At 39.0% G+C, this 13,083-nt stretch overlaps 1 protein-coding gene across 2 annotated transcripts in view; it reads right to left on the bottom strand.

Moving 5' to 3' along the window:
- CUL3 (cullin 3) overlaps positions 1-13,083 on the bottom strand; it is a 56,070-nt gene that overhangs the window by 40,222 nt on the left and 2,765 nt on the right. The window contains exon 1 of one of the 2 annotated variants that reach the window (XM_013181527.3): positions 8,123-8,348. The exons of the other annotated variant lie outside the window; for it this stretch is intronic. The gene's annotated coding sequence lies outside the window, so the exon portion shown is untranslated. Of the gene's footprint in view, positions 1-8,122; positions 8,349-13,083 lie in introns of those variants that run through there. 2 annotated transcript variants of the gene reach the window in all.

Here is a 13,083-nt window from a genome sequence, read left to right as displayed (position 1 = left end):
ACCAGAACATGCATGACCCTCCTCTGTTATTCAGACTATATGTACTTCAGTAAATACACTAAATAAAAACAGTACCAGTACAGAAAAAAAATCAGTGAAAGAAAATGTTATAACAAAGTCTCAACAGAACACCAAAACAATTTTTGTCCATTGCTATCTAGTGATTCGTGTGAAACAGTTTACAATGGTGTTTTACCAATCCCAGTTATTTACCGAAACCAAGTGCTTCAAAATATGATGCTATCTGGATAAAGCAGCATTTGGGATGGCACAGGCTCAAAGAAACACAGCAACAAAGTTGCTGATGGTATTGTATAAAGTTTGATCTACTCAAGCTCCATCACCCAACTGAAAGAAAATCCACTTTAATTAAAGCAAATTTAAAATATGATTTTTAAAGATACTTTTGGTTTACTTTATATGAGGAGGACTTGATCTAGCCTTTTACACCTAAAGAAAAACGCTGAGGAAGAAAAAAAATACTTCTCCCAGAATTACTGTAGAGAAAGAAAATACCCTTGATTCCAGCAATACCATAAAAGCACCCTTGAAAATAAGTAAGTAAAAAAGAATGGTATGACAGCATAAAGGAAAACCATAACCCACCCTGGTATATCTCCCTTCTCCCTCCCCTTCCACCCAAAAACCACAAAGTAAGGAGAGGAAGGACACTGAAGACTAGATTGCATTTGTAGTCAAACACAATGATAAACAGAACAAAGCGAAACAAACACTATCTCCCATCCCCCTAGTCTTCAGGAATTTTGGTTAAAAACCAAAGGTTTTCATTCCAAAAATATCCCCATCATTCACCACTTTCTCACTCTCCTGATAACAGAGTCTCTAACCTACTGATACGTACACATCCGAAACTTGACAGATATATCAATGTCTGTATAAAAAAAAAACAAAAACAGATCTCACACACATTGAGAAATTCTTAGCTCCCTATCTTCCAGAAGCAATAGCACAGAAATTGAACGTCCCCTCCCCTCCACACACACACACCTTGCTCATTCTCCTACCTGTAATATCGAAAGGTCAGTTATTTTCCTTTTAATTTGCATCTGCTACATTGGTGCCTCTTCAGGGAAATGATTTTCTAAAGTCTTCCTGAACAAGCCATTTTACAAGTACTGATAATGAAGTCAACTATTTAGGCAGCAATTGCAGACAGCGATCCACGTAAAAGCCTTTCAGCTTTTCTTTCACAAAAATGCCATTCTGTTTTCAAACAAAGCAGACTCTCAATGCAACACCTACCTATGCCATCTTCTCCCCTTGCTAATCAAAAATCCCTCAGCCAACATGACTTTTTTTTTTGTGTCTCTACTGCAATTTAATTGCTTACCACATTTAAACAAATATATGATCTATAATAAGTCAGGCAAATCTCCAGCCACTAGTTTGGGAAGGTATTATATAGCATTGCTGGTTGTTGGTCAGTCAGGAAACATTTCTGTACGTTAGAGATAAGCATTACATCTAATAATTCAGATCTGTTCAGGAAAAGAAAAAATGGGATAGTTCTTCTACTTTTAATTCAAATGCTATCAAAAATGAAGGAATAGTTGCAATATTTGCTCCAAATTCACTGAAGTTAAGTGCAACATAGAACTTTCTGCCACTTAAACCACACACCAATCTGCCTGGGAAGCACAAGAAAGATTCATAAAAGGTAATTTCAAAGAGTTTACTTCTCCATGGGATAAATATACAGGTATATTTTAAATGATAGCATAAACTTATTACCATATAAGATCAAACATAAAGGACTCTGCTGCTCAGTGCACCTTCCTATTCTGCTACTGACTATTTAGATTGCTATCTGTGATGTTCTGGGGGAAACAGGTTTGCTGAAGCTCTAAGTTATCAGGTTAGAAGAGCCCCGTCTTCCAAAAAAGATCAAACTTCACCAGCTTGTTTGCATCAGTGCTTTCCAGCAAATCAGAGATGGTAAACACTTTAAATAACTCTGCCTTATCAGACAGTAGAGTTTTTGAAAAAAAAGTTATTTCCTCCCCACTAGTGAAAGTGGTTTAACTTTGAACTGCCACTGTATCACCTTCAAAGTTGTGTAAGAACTGCAATGCCTAGATCTACTCTTGGATTACGAGCTTGAGGTTCACCTTTTTTCATACTCTTTCCTTAAATTAGACTTGTACACAGATTAAAAAAACACAAAAAGCAAAAAAAAACAAGCAATAAATAAAATTAGTTCATGGTGCCACTAAACCACTTTTTCACCTCTCGGAATTTTGTACCAAAACATCTCTAAAAACTCTGTTAGAGAATTATAATCCCAATCACCCTGTAGAGATCATCCAGTATAGATTTACACAACTCTCCAGATCCCAACTAACAGCAAAGCCTTTGTGTGATCCTCTTCCACAAACCTGAATACAGTATCAAAACCCAAATGTTCTTGCAAGCTCATTCCCAGATTTCTTCTAACGGCCACATATTAGAAAAGTGAACTGCATGGCTGCAATACAGTTGTCACACTTGTGCCTTCTATTCTAGCAGATTTTAGCAAAAGCTGAATTTCTGTTTCTGCTGGTGCTTCTCGGGGGAAAAAAAAAAAGACAGGTTCAAAAAAAAGCATTAAAAGCAAAATCCCAATAATTTCAATAATGCTTACACCCAGTTTCATAAAAAGATAGTTAGAAGCCAACGTCCAAAGAGAGGAAATGTATTAATGTACTCCAGTTTATCTGAACATTACCTTTCTTGGGGAATGGGCAAGAAATCAAGTCCATCATTGGCAGGAGAGATGTCTGTTCGTAACAAGCCACTAGTTGGAAAACTTCCACAAACTCCGGCTCTAATGCTAGTGATTCAAAAATACAGCTTGAACACAAACATCTGAACTCAAAGCAAAGCAGAAGTACATCTTGAGGAAGTTAGACTGCACTTTCATGTATACTGATATTGTAGTCATTTCACAGAAAAAAGTCTGCAAAGGACTCAAAAGGTCCTTTATTCCACAGTACTGCCACAATGCAGAATCAGATGTATGTGCTGCCTTTAACAATAGTTTGTCTATCCTATCAAAACCTCCAAGCCTGAATCAGCAATCACTTATTCCACGAAGCTCCCACAAACATCTGATGCCAAACAGGCCACTGTTAAATTCTCAGAAGTTTTGAAAGTCTGTAAAAAGACCTGCATCAGATTTTTCCTTTTTAAAGGTTGCAAACATCACTACTCAATTTTTCTACTGTAGCTTCCAGCAGGGCGTTTGCCACAATTCTACATGCTACCAAGTGAACCGGATCAATTCAGAAACGAAGAAGAGTTGCTTTGCAGTAATCAAGTTTTCAGAAACTCAACCAACACCTGCCTCATTCCTTCCCATGACATCCTTTATGTCTAATACCCCAGAGCAAGCACAGATTGAAATTACAGAACGCGAGTGTTTACGCTGCCTACGTTGAAGGAAGTGAGTGGATACTGGCAATTAAAGCTAGTTAGCAGCTCTGTTAGTAAACATTTGCACCTAGTAATTGCAGCCTGTTAGACTCCCTTACTTGCCAGCTGTCAGCAGACAAAATGAGCAGGGGCTGACTGCTGCCATCAGGAACTGCCACCACAGGGGCCCTGACCCACAGTCCATGAGGTGAGGGACACTGTGAAAACTATATTGTCACTTCACGACAGGGAAGTCATCAAGATGGCACTAGATAGCCTGTTACACAAGAGTGTAGCATCCTCTGCCTGAAACCTTCATTCTGGATGAAGCTTGGCTGAGGTTAACCAGAAAGCGGCAAGAGCAGCACATCTCCTGCCTCCGAACTTAATCACTACTTGAATTTTTATAAGCCCTTCTAATATTAATTTAAAAGGCAAGAATTTATGATGACAGAGATATGCAGCCCTGAGTTTGCTCCAAGAATCCTCTGAACATGGCATATTAGTTCCCTATCTTCTTCAGCTGCAGAACAGATAAAAAGATACTCTCACTAATGACAAATGGACAAGAATATTCACTCTCCTCTGGATTTTGAAATCTTTATCTCTGTGTAGTGATCGGCATACCTGGAAGAGGATACATTGGCTACACTTCATGTCCAGAAAACATCAGTATGTCAAGAATTCAACAACTCCATTACCCACACTCTGAAATAAAAACAACTGATCTCAGACAAACAACATGACCAGGCACTAAAGTCCTGAATAGTGTGTTATCTGAACAGGTCGAGACACACAGAAAAACACAAATGGAAGCTAAGAGAAGGGATAGAAAGAAGAAAGTAAGGAGCATCCTGACCTACTGGATCCTGATCTGGGTCACGAGCCCACTTTGGCCATTTGCTGAAAGAGTCACAGGAAAGTCATCACAACGTGCCACTAAAAGCAGCCCAAATAATTAGCCTTTTGCTCCTAAGTGACCTATAACAACAGTTGGAGATGATAATCCAACATCATCTATGTCTCCCGAGAGTGCCAGGAAACGCCTACTACACTATTACACTCCTTCAGAGGGCGTTTGTTTGTGGGCTGGTGGGAGGGAAGTTGTACTTGGGAGTTTGCTTATGGCCAGTTACCATTTCCAGCACTCAATATTGACACCATTTTTAATATCCGAGTCTGGTTCTTCACTCACCCTTTGGCATTCCAGCATTACACTTGTTATGGAGGGCGACCTTTACACCAGGCTTCTCCAGATTCATCGCGCAAGGAATACTCGCGGACTGCACCGCAATCCACTCCTGGCTCAGAAGATGAGCGGAGTAACCCCATAACGACTGAGGAAAATCAACTCTCGGCTGACACCCAGCCACGCCAAAGGGCTCAAGCCTCTGCAAACTAGACAGGACTCCATGAAAACACACACGCAGTACAAACATAGGAATTGCAATATCTACCTGTCCTTCCCAGCTCTACCAGACTTTGCTCAAAAGTAAGCAGAATGCACAACTGAGACAACAAAAATAATCCTCTGTCAATTAGAACACCCAAGAGCTGCAGTACAGTAGGCGAAACCCCCGTCCTCCTCCCGTTCACTGAAATGAGTTCTGCAGCAACGAAAAGCCACTCTGCCAGCATGGAGCGGAAGAGATAAGTAGATTAAATAGCGATTGTTTCTCAAAAGATGGAGTTGCACCTCCCGCTCGGTGATTGATAGGGTTGGTCTACCTCCAAGGCATTGTCTGCGAGCACTGCTGGGCTCATCACAAAACAAGTGCTGTTTTGGGGTGGGGGCTTAAAAAGGAAGGGGCTGGGTTTGGTTGCTTGGTTTCAATAAATTCTACAGCAAATTGTAAGTCTTCAAGAACTTCCTTTTCTAATAAGGCCAAAGCCCCAGAAAAAAAAAAAAAAGATTTGCTCTTCCCCTCAAAAAGTAATATTTGACTGCATTATTAGCAGACCTGACACAGGAGCTTCACCACACAGCAGCCACTTGACAGTCTCTGTGAAAAGTTTAAAACAAGTCCTTAACAAACAGAAAATGTCATACTACAGCAATGCTTTCGACATGGTTAGGAAACCCAACATATTTAAAGACAGATCAGAGACTGTTTTTTCTTCCATATTTCAGGAACAGATTCAGAAAAATGAGACTAAACCTGACCTGCCAACATACCTCAATTATTACTATTATTTTTTATATATATACACAACTTCTTTCAGTTTCTCCAAATGCCCCTCCAACTTGAATCTTGCAGATCTATGGAACAGTGTCCTGGAAGAAAGGGGAAGAATGAGAAAACTCCTCCCAGGCACCTGTTTCATGTGAACTGTGCCTATGGACTATGTAAATCTGAGCAGCCACCAGTTACTGAATAAACACAAGGCAAAACGTAATCTGAAACCTTTTGTTTCGTTGCTTTAAAAGATGCAAAAACAATCAAGATAATCTGGAGAAGCAGACAGCTCTAAATATAAACTGAAACAGAATCAGCACTGGTTCTGTGAGCACATACATCTTTCCATTTACAGACCTTTGCGCACTTTCCCTACACTAACCCCCCACAGTATTTGTAACTACTAACGTGTAACTGTGAGGACGTATTGGATACAAAAAGGCTAAGGGCAACCTTCCCCCAAACTGCTTCACAGCGTGTATCACAAGTGTGAAAGACTAAATATTTGGTCAGCTCTCGAAAGATTGCTCAAGATCAAAGCGTTACCTTTAGATAGCTATAAATAGCAGAAGCATCTGTTTCATTCAGAACAAGTCTCATGTTGTGTATTCACTCATTTCTGACACCACTGAGACTCTGATTCACTGATCCTTTCATTTTTTCCATTAGAGACACAGACTCTTGTACAGCAAGTTTAAGTCCATGGGTAAGACTCCTCTAGCTTTTTTCTCTCCTGCAGGTCCATCAGGGCTAGTCCACAAACTATGCTATTCTCTCTTGAAACCAATTTAGGATTTTAATTTGAAATTTATGATGCTCAACTTAAGAAATGCACCTTCAAATAGTCACTCATTAATACAGATAAAGGCAGAATGTCACTCATCTGTATGGGTCAACAAAAAAAAAGAGACAGCTGACCAGCCTCACTTGACTAGTAAATGAAATTAATCAGTAAAGTTAGTAAATACTGTACCTATGATTGCTTACATAAAGCTTCATCTTGCCTTTTACACACTCATCTATCTTACAATTTATTTTCCACATGACCCAAATACCTTGAAACGCACATCTACTTTAGTCAGCAAGGTCTGAAGGATCTTATCCTCCAGCAAGGATGGATGCACCAGGGGCAGGGATCAATTCCTCTTCAATATTTCAAAGATACTACTAATTATACCAGTGACTTTATCCTAAAATTAAATGCTTTACCAAAGAGGATTGCAGCATGTTATTTAATTCAGGTGCAAGTTTTTGCCCACCTGCCACCGAAATATGAAACTTGCTTAGAAAAAAGTATTAAAAAATAATAAGTAACTGGTTTTGTTCAAGCATCTAGAAAAACTGAATTGGTATAGAAACTAAAAATAGCAAGTTCCAGTTCAAAAGATAGTTGTCATTGCTACAGAATGGAAGTGCTTATACAGCCAAAGGAGCAACATTGCCCGTATTGTTAACCATGGTCCTTTTAAAAACATTCAAGGACATTTCTACGGTGCTCATTACTATGATGTCTGAAAATGGAGAATTATGAAATACCTGTAACGAAACTACTTATTTCCTAAGAACACTTCAACCTAAACAACAGTGAGGAAGAACTGCCTATAGTTCTGAAACTTCTCTTGCTAATTTGGGAAGTATTAGCCAAAGTCTAGATCTTAGTTTAAACTTCAAGAAGTCTGATCTTTCATGTTTAACTTTGCAAGGTAACAAAAGAATTTTTAGACAGGAAATAACTTTTTGGTTTATTTCAGTAATCCTCCTACTTCTGACTCTGATTTCGTACTGATTGCACAAAAAATATAGCAGGTCAGGACTGCTTAACACTCCCCCCAGTCGATTCTGAATGAAACAGAGTAATAAATACAAAAAATTGACACCAAAGCTGTTTTCATCTCTCCTGCCCAAAAGGATAAAAATGGGTATCAGTATTCTGAAGAATACTGAGAAGTTCAGAGTCCTCTTGACTCACTTCAGAAGTAGTGATCCTAAGACAAGTTTCCTTAAATTAAAGTTATGGAAAAAATATGAAAGGTTTGTGTAACAGAAGAAAACACGTTGCTGAATGAACTACAATGGGTTTAAGGTTTCTAACCTATGCCAACTTGGTGTTAAAATATTTGAACCTATTTAGGACAGCAGAAATGGAATGAAGAGCTGGATTTCAGGGAGCAAACCGTCCACCTCCTCTGTCCGCAGAATGCCAGATATTTAGAGGGTACTTGGGAGACAAAGCTAGCTCTGCACAGCAAGAGCTCAGCTCTCTGTCCATAGCTGTCACACAGGCTCTTGAAGAAGGTGAAATGACAGTGAAACAGAGGCACAAGGTTTTGCAAACTTACTGGGCCTTTCACCGTTTACAAGCAAGGCCCAGAAGTGAATGAAATCATTTAGTCATTCAAGTCATTTAACATTTCACTCCACAATAAAATCGTTAGAACAGCCCAGGTCATACTTTTCAAACTCTGAGGACTACGTGAACATGAGCTAACTGCCACAAAGTAAGCCCGACTGCAAATTTTCACAAAGCAGCTTACTTGCTGACGGGCCGCGCGCAGGCCCTCACACTGCAGGAGAGGGAAGGTGCCTCATTCCTCTTCCACTGCAACGACTTCCAACATACTACAGACCTTAGAGCTGAAAGGAAACTCCATCTGTAACCCAACAACAAAAAATGCCGGAGCTCCAAAATGTCGGCAGGATTTAGGTCCCTGACTCCTTTTAGGGCCCGGGCGCAGGTTTGCCCGTTCGGGCCGAGGAGTGCCAGGCGTTGCCTTCCAACCGCCCTAACGGCCCGGGGCTGCCCGCCCGCACACCCGCACCACTCCCATGCCTCTGCCAGCAGACTTTGCAAATCTCTTACGCTAACAGCTTGTATAATATTAAAACTATAATGCCTTTAAAGCACGGCAGAGATGTCGTGTGTCCAAGTCCCAGCTGAAGGCCGCCGGGGGGAGAAGAGGCCCGCAGCTTGTGTGGAAGCAAGAGGCCTGCTCCTCCTCAGGGCGCCATTTCCCTGAATGAAAAACCCAGTAGGGCCTCGGCTTCCCAGCCTCCGTGGCCTGAATTCGGAAGGTTTCCTGGAACCACAAATGGCCCATTCCTTGCTCACTTCACTTCAATGCAAGTCCCACAAGAACCAGTTTGTTGGTCTTTTTCCTCGCCCCCTCAATTAACCTACAAGTAGTTCAGTATTCTACAATTGTTCAAAAATCAGCACAACTTAAAGAGGAAATCTATGAAACGCTCTGCAGTGTATAGAGATTGCAGCCACATTCCCCAAAGCCATTTCATAGCAAGAAACTAAATAATCTACTTGGGGAAGAAGGGAGGGGTGGACTTTAAAGGTTTGGGGAGCTTGCTGACAACTTCTATTCCCAATGATTACAGCATTAATAATCCAAAACTTTTATATGAGATAAAATAAAATCTTATGGTAGACAGAGGACAACAATAGAATATTTTTTTCAGTTTACTTGAGAGAGGGAAAGGAAGAAGATACATTTAATAAATCACTTATAAATACACACATAATCAATACCACTGCATGCTGACAGAAAACTTTCCTTGTGGGTTTTGTTCAGGTTTGGATTTTTCTTCTTTTTTTGGGCACTATTTAGTGTATACACCATGATCGAAATCAGCAGTGCCTAGAAGGGCGAAACTAACACTGAAAGAAGTGCAACAGAAAAACAAATCCAGAACTACACATGGAAATATACCCACGTATATAGCAATGTGAAAAAACAGGTCCAATCAGACAGCACCAATACTTTAAAAATAAAGGCAGTATAAAAATAAGACAAGCCTTAATTTCAATATAGATTTTTCATAAACAAAATACAAGAAACACATAGCCCACACTTATGCTACATGTAGTATAAGAACTGGATATAATGTTTTTTTATGAGATAAGCTACAGTACAACTTTATACCATATTTGTAATTTGAAAATACAAATGAAGACAAACATAACTTATTAGTATTAAAACAAAAATTGGCATTTCCACAGACTTCATCCACAACTATAAACAAATAAAGCAAGTTATCTGTGTGCATTTTACATACAATTAGGTCTTAATGTACAACAAGATGGTTTCAGCCCTTTAAACACTAATTTTCTGCATAACTGATTGAAGAATCCAGTCAACCCCTCAGCAAGCACCATCCAAATGTAAATATTTATTACAATTTTGTCCTCCTTGCTGTACTCAAGTACTAAATGTAGGCTTTTTTCCTTGCCTGAAGTCTGTGTGTTAAAAGTGTCTGTACTGGAGTTCTTTTGTTAAATCACCTAACAGTGGTTACTTCTGCTGATATGCCAGACTTTGCACTTCTACAAAAGAATCATTAGTGATTTAAAAGATTCTGCTGACTTTAACTGAATTTCAGAAAAATAATCATGTAACAAAAAAATGTTCAGGCATGCTACAATTTTATATTCCAATGCTTTCCTGTTCCTTGTTTCCTCACAAAAAGCGATTTACAATGAGAAATAGAAGCTCCCTGCTTCTCAAGAGCTGGTTTTCTGCGTATACAGCTACTAGAAACCAAAGACAACATCCGGCCATCATAAGCACAAGACCAAGAACCCGTGTTGGAACATCACAGGATTACTGTGTTTTGTGAATGAACTCATTTGAATTATCTTAAGAAAATCTGTCCCAATCTATCGCAAAATGCTTTCACCACATACAGAGAGATTCAGACACCATAGATCAGTCACGGTGATGAAAATGTAAAAGCTCCCGCACTAAGACTACCTGTCCTACAGATCAAAGCCAAAGACTTGAGAACACGCATTTGAAACTCTGAGAAATGGTGTCGTGTTAGGCCATGCACACACCTGTGTGGAACAGAAAAGAGAAGCATTTTCAAAAATTATAACAATAATAATTTTCTGAGGAAAAAAATCTTCTAGCTTTGTTATGTACTATTATCGTAACCTCGTGTAGAATACCAGAAAACATCGATCAGTCTTATAGCAGCTCTCAAAGCCCTCTTACCTGTGGCTATCTAGAAGGGTAAAAATGGTAATTCCTGTTTAATAACATGCTGCTATACAACACGACCATGGGAGGGTGAGGTGGTGGAGAAACCTACCAAGCCACTCAAAAAGCACCGATTGAATCAGCCAGTATAAAATCTTAACAGATTTTTAACAGAATGCCAGTGCATTCTGGTTTATACTTTGCTTGATTTTTTCATGTGAATTTCAAGCGCAGGCAAGATGCAAAAACAGCAGTTGTCTTTCCAGTGCCACTCAGGGACACTTACTCAAACCTCAGACCATGTGGACTGACGACTGCTCAGAACTTAAGACCTGACAAGGAAAGTTCAGAAGCTACCAAGAGAAAAACAAGAAAACTTGAGACTGAACCCCAAGTATCTACAGAACTAAGAATTTCTACTGAGATTAGGTTAGACCACAACTAAAAGAAAATACTTACAGTGTGTTAGATAAAATAAAACCAAGAACCCATAACAATTCAAAGGCTACCTTGGAATTAGTGTTAGCATCTCCTCAAAATACTACAAGTAACACATAGCATTTAATTCAAAAAAAATCTGTGGAAACTAGAAGACTTTCATAAGATTAAATGTACAATAAACAGCAAATATTTCTGTAATTGTAGTTTATAGCAAAACAATACCTGTTTCGTTTGAATAAGAAACAGTGTTTTAATTTTTTGGTCTGCTTTACTTCTAAGTTTTAAACCTACTAAAATTTTGGTTGCAAACATTAACTTCTTACTGCTGTATGCACTATGTGGGTTAAGAGCCAAGATGCTCTTGCAAATACTTATTCGAGAACCTAAAGCAAGTGAGATTCACAAAGCCAACCACAGAAAACCATCAAGTTCACTGGGCGGTCCGCTGTGAATTGCAGCACTCAGTGGAGTTACATTATTTTAATCAGAGCTGGAAAAGCCTGCAGTAAACCATCCTCCAATTCTGTCCTTATCCTGTCCTCCATGTCTGCCCATTCACACTCAGCAATACAGCAGATATGTTCTGAAGGTTAAGCCAAAGCAGAAATACAAATATTGCTTGTATAATCTGAACGTATAGAGATTTAACTGCAGCTCAACATGTTTTCTAGGCTCTATCTGCTATAAGATGTTCAAGTAAGATAAAAAAATTTACATCAACTTCTTGAATTGATAGATCTACACATTGCAGGTTGGCAGCATAAATTTAACAGACCTCATATCGACTTGCATCATAAATTCTCCAAGATTCAAAACAAACCACAGAAGTCAGCACTCCCTGAAGGGGGGACGGGGACCTTTTGCCTATACAAAGCCTTGAACAAGTGGCTGTTAGATCTGAAGGGAAAGGAGCAGCACCAATGAAGATGTGAGCCTTAGTACTTCTTATGTAAGAGTTGAAGCCACTGACTTCTTCCTCAAAAGGAGTTCTGAAATCTCAGAAGTAACATCAATTGATAAACTGGGTTGAAAGTGGCCTTTTTGCATAAGACTGCATGAAACGAGAATTTTCTTGGGCACAAGTATTTCAAATAAAATGAATCAGTGAAGCTTATATATACACACTTGAAAGACTCATTCTATCTCAAATGCATGCGTAGGATCTGTCTAAATGCTTTCCAGAATTCATAATGTAACCATATAATAGTGATTCACCAGAATAGATAGTTCTGAGAACTGGCAAAATACTATTTTGCAGCCTTGCTCTAGAGAGTGAAGACAGCTCTGCAGGAAATGAAAATGATTAAAAGCACTGAGGAAAAAACACATTATGAAGATCAAACCCAATAACCTACATCAGGTCATGCTGGTTTTCAGAAAGATCTATCCCACCAGTTTTATGGTGACCACTAACATATCAATTTACAAGAGTTAAAAAGAAAATAAAGGTCATTCATTCTAGCTGAATGTTACTTTAATAAAATTTGAAAACTAATTCCCAAATGCTTCCTGAATTCTCATATACTGTTTATTCTTACAAGAATAAACAAGTATGTGCCCTTTTTTTTTTTTAAACTTACTAAAACTCTTCCATCAAAACCCATTTAAGGCTATTATTTTCACTAACTAACAACAAAACTTGCAGGAAACCTAATTTATTATACACTCTAGATCACAGTTGTAGATATCTCTCCAAGAGCTTCAAGTGCACAACTGTCACTCTTTGGTACCACTTTTCACAGGTCAAGTAAATCATGTCAACATTAGATTTGCTGCAAGATTGTTTCGAGAACTCTTAAAGTATTCCTTTAGCCAGCACTAGCGGGTTCACTGAGAGTTAAGCAGTGCGAGACCACCTGAGACCCGAGAGTACTTTAAGCTGGGGAGGGTGTGGAAGACAACCTCTAGCACGTCTCCACAACAGGGAGCCACGAATACATGTTTTGTAGCAGTATCAAATCTGTATTTTTTGCACATACACACACTACCTTTTAGCAAAAACACTACTGTACTCCAAATAACACAAAAAAATCTTACAAACTATATTAACTTACATCGCTGACAAC

This window comes from Anser cygnoides, chromosome 9 (assembly GCF_040182565.1).
Source record: "Anser cygnoides isolate HZ-2024a breed goose chromosome 9, Taihu_goose_T2T_genome, whole genome shotgun sequence".
Classification (NCBI taxonomy): Eukaryota; Metazoa; Chordata; class Aves; order Anseriformes; family Anatidae; genus Anser; species Anser cygnoides.
Note: the sequence above shows the minus strand (reverse complement) of the source record. Positions and strands in the feature narration are given on the sequence as shown.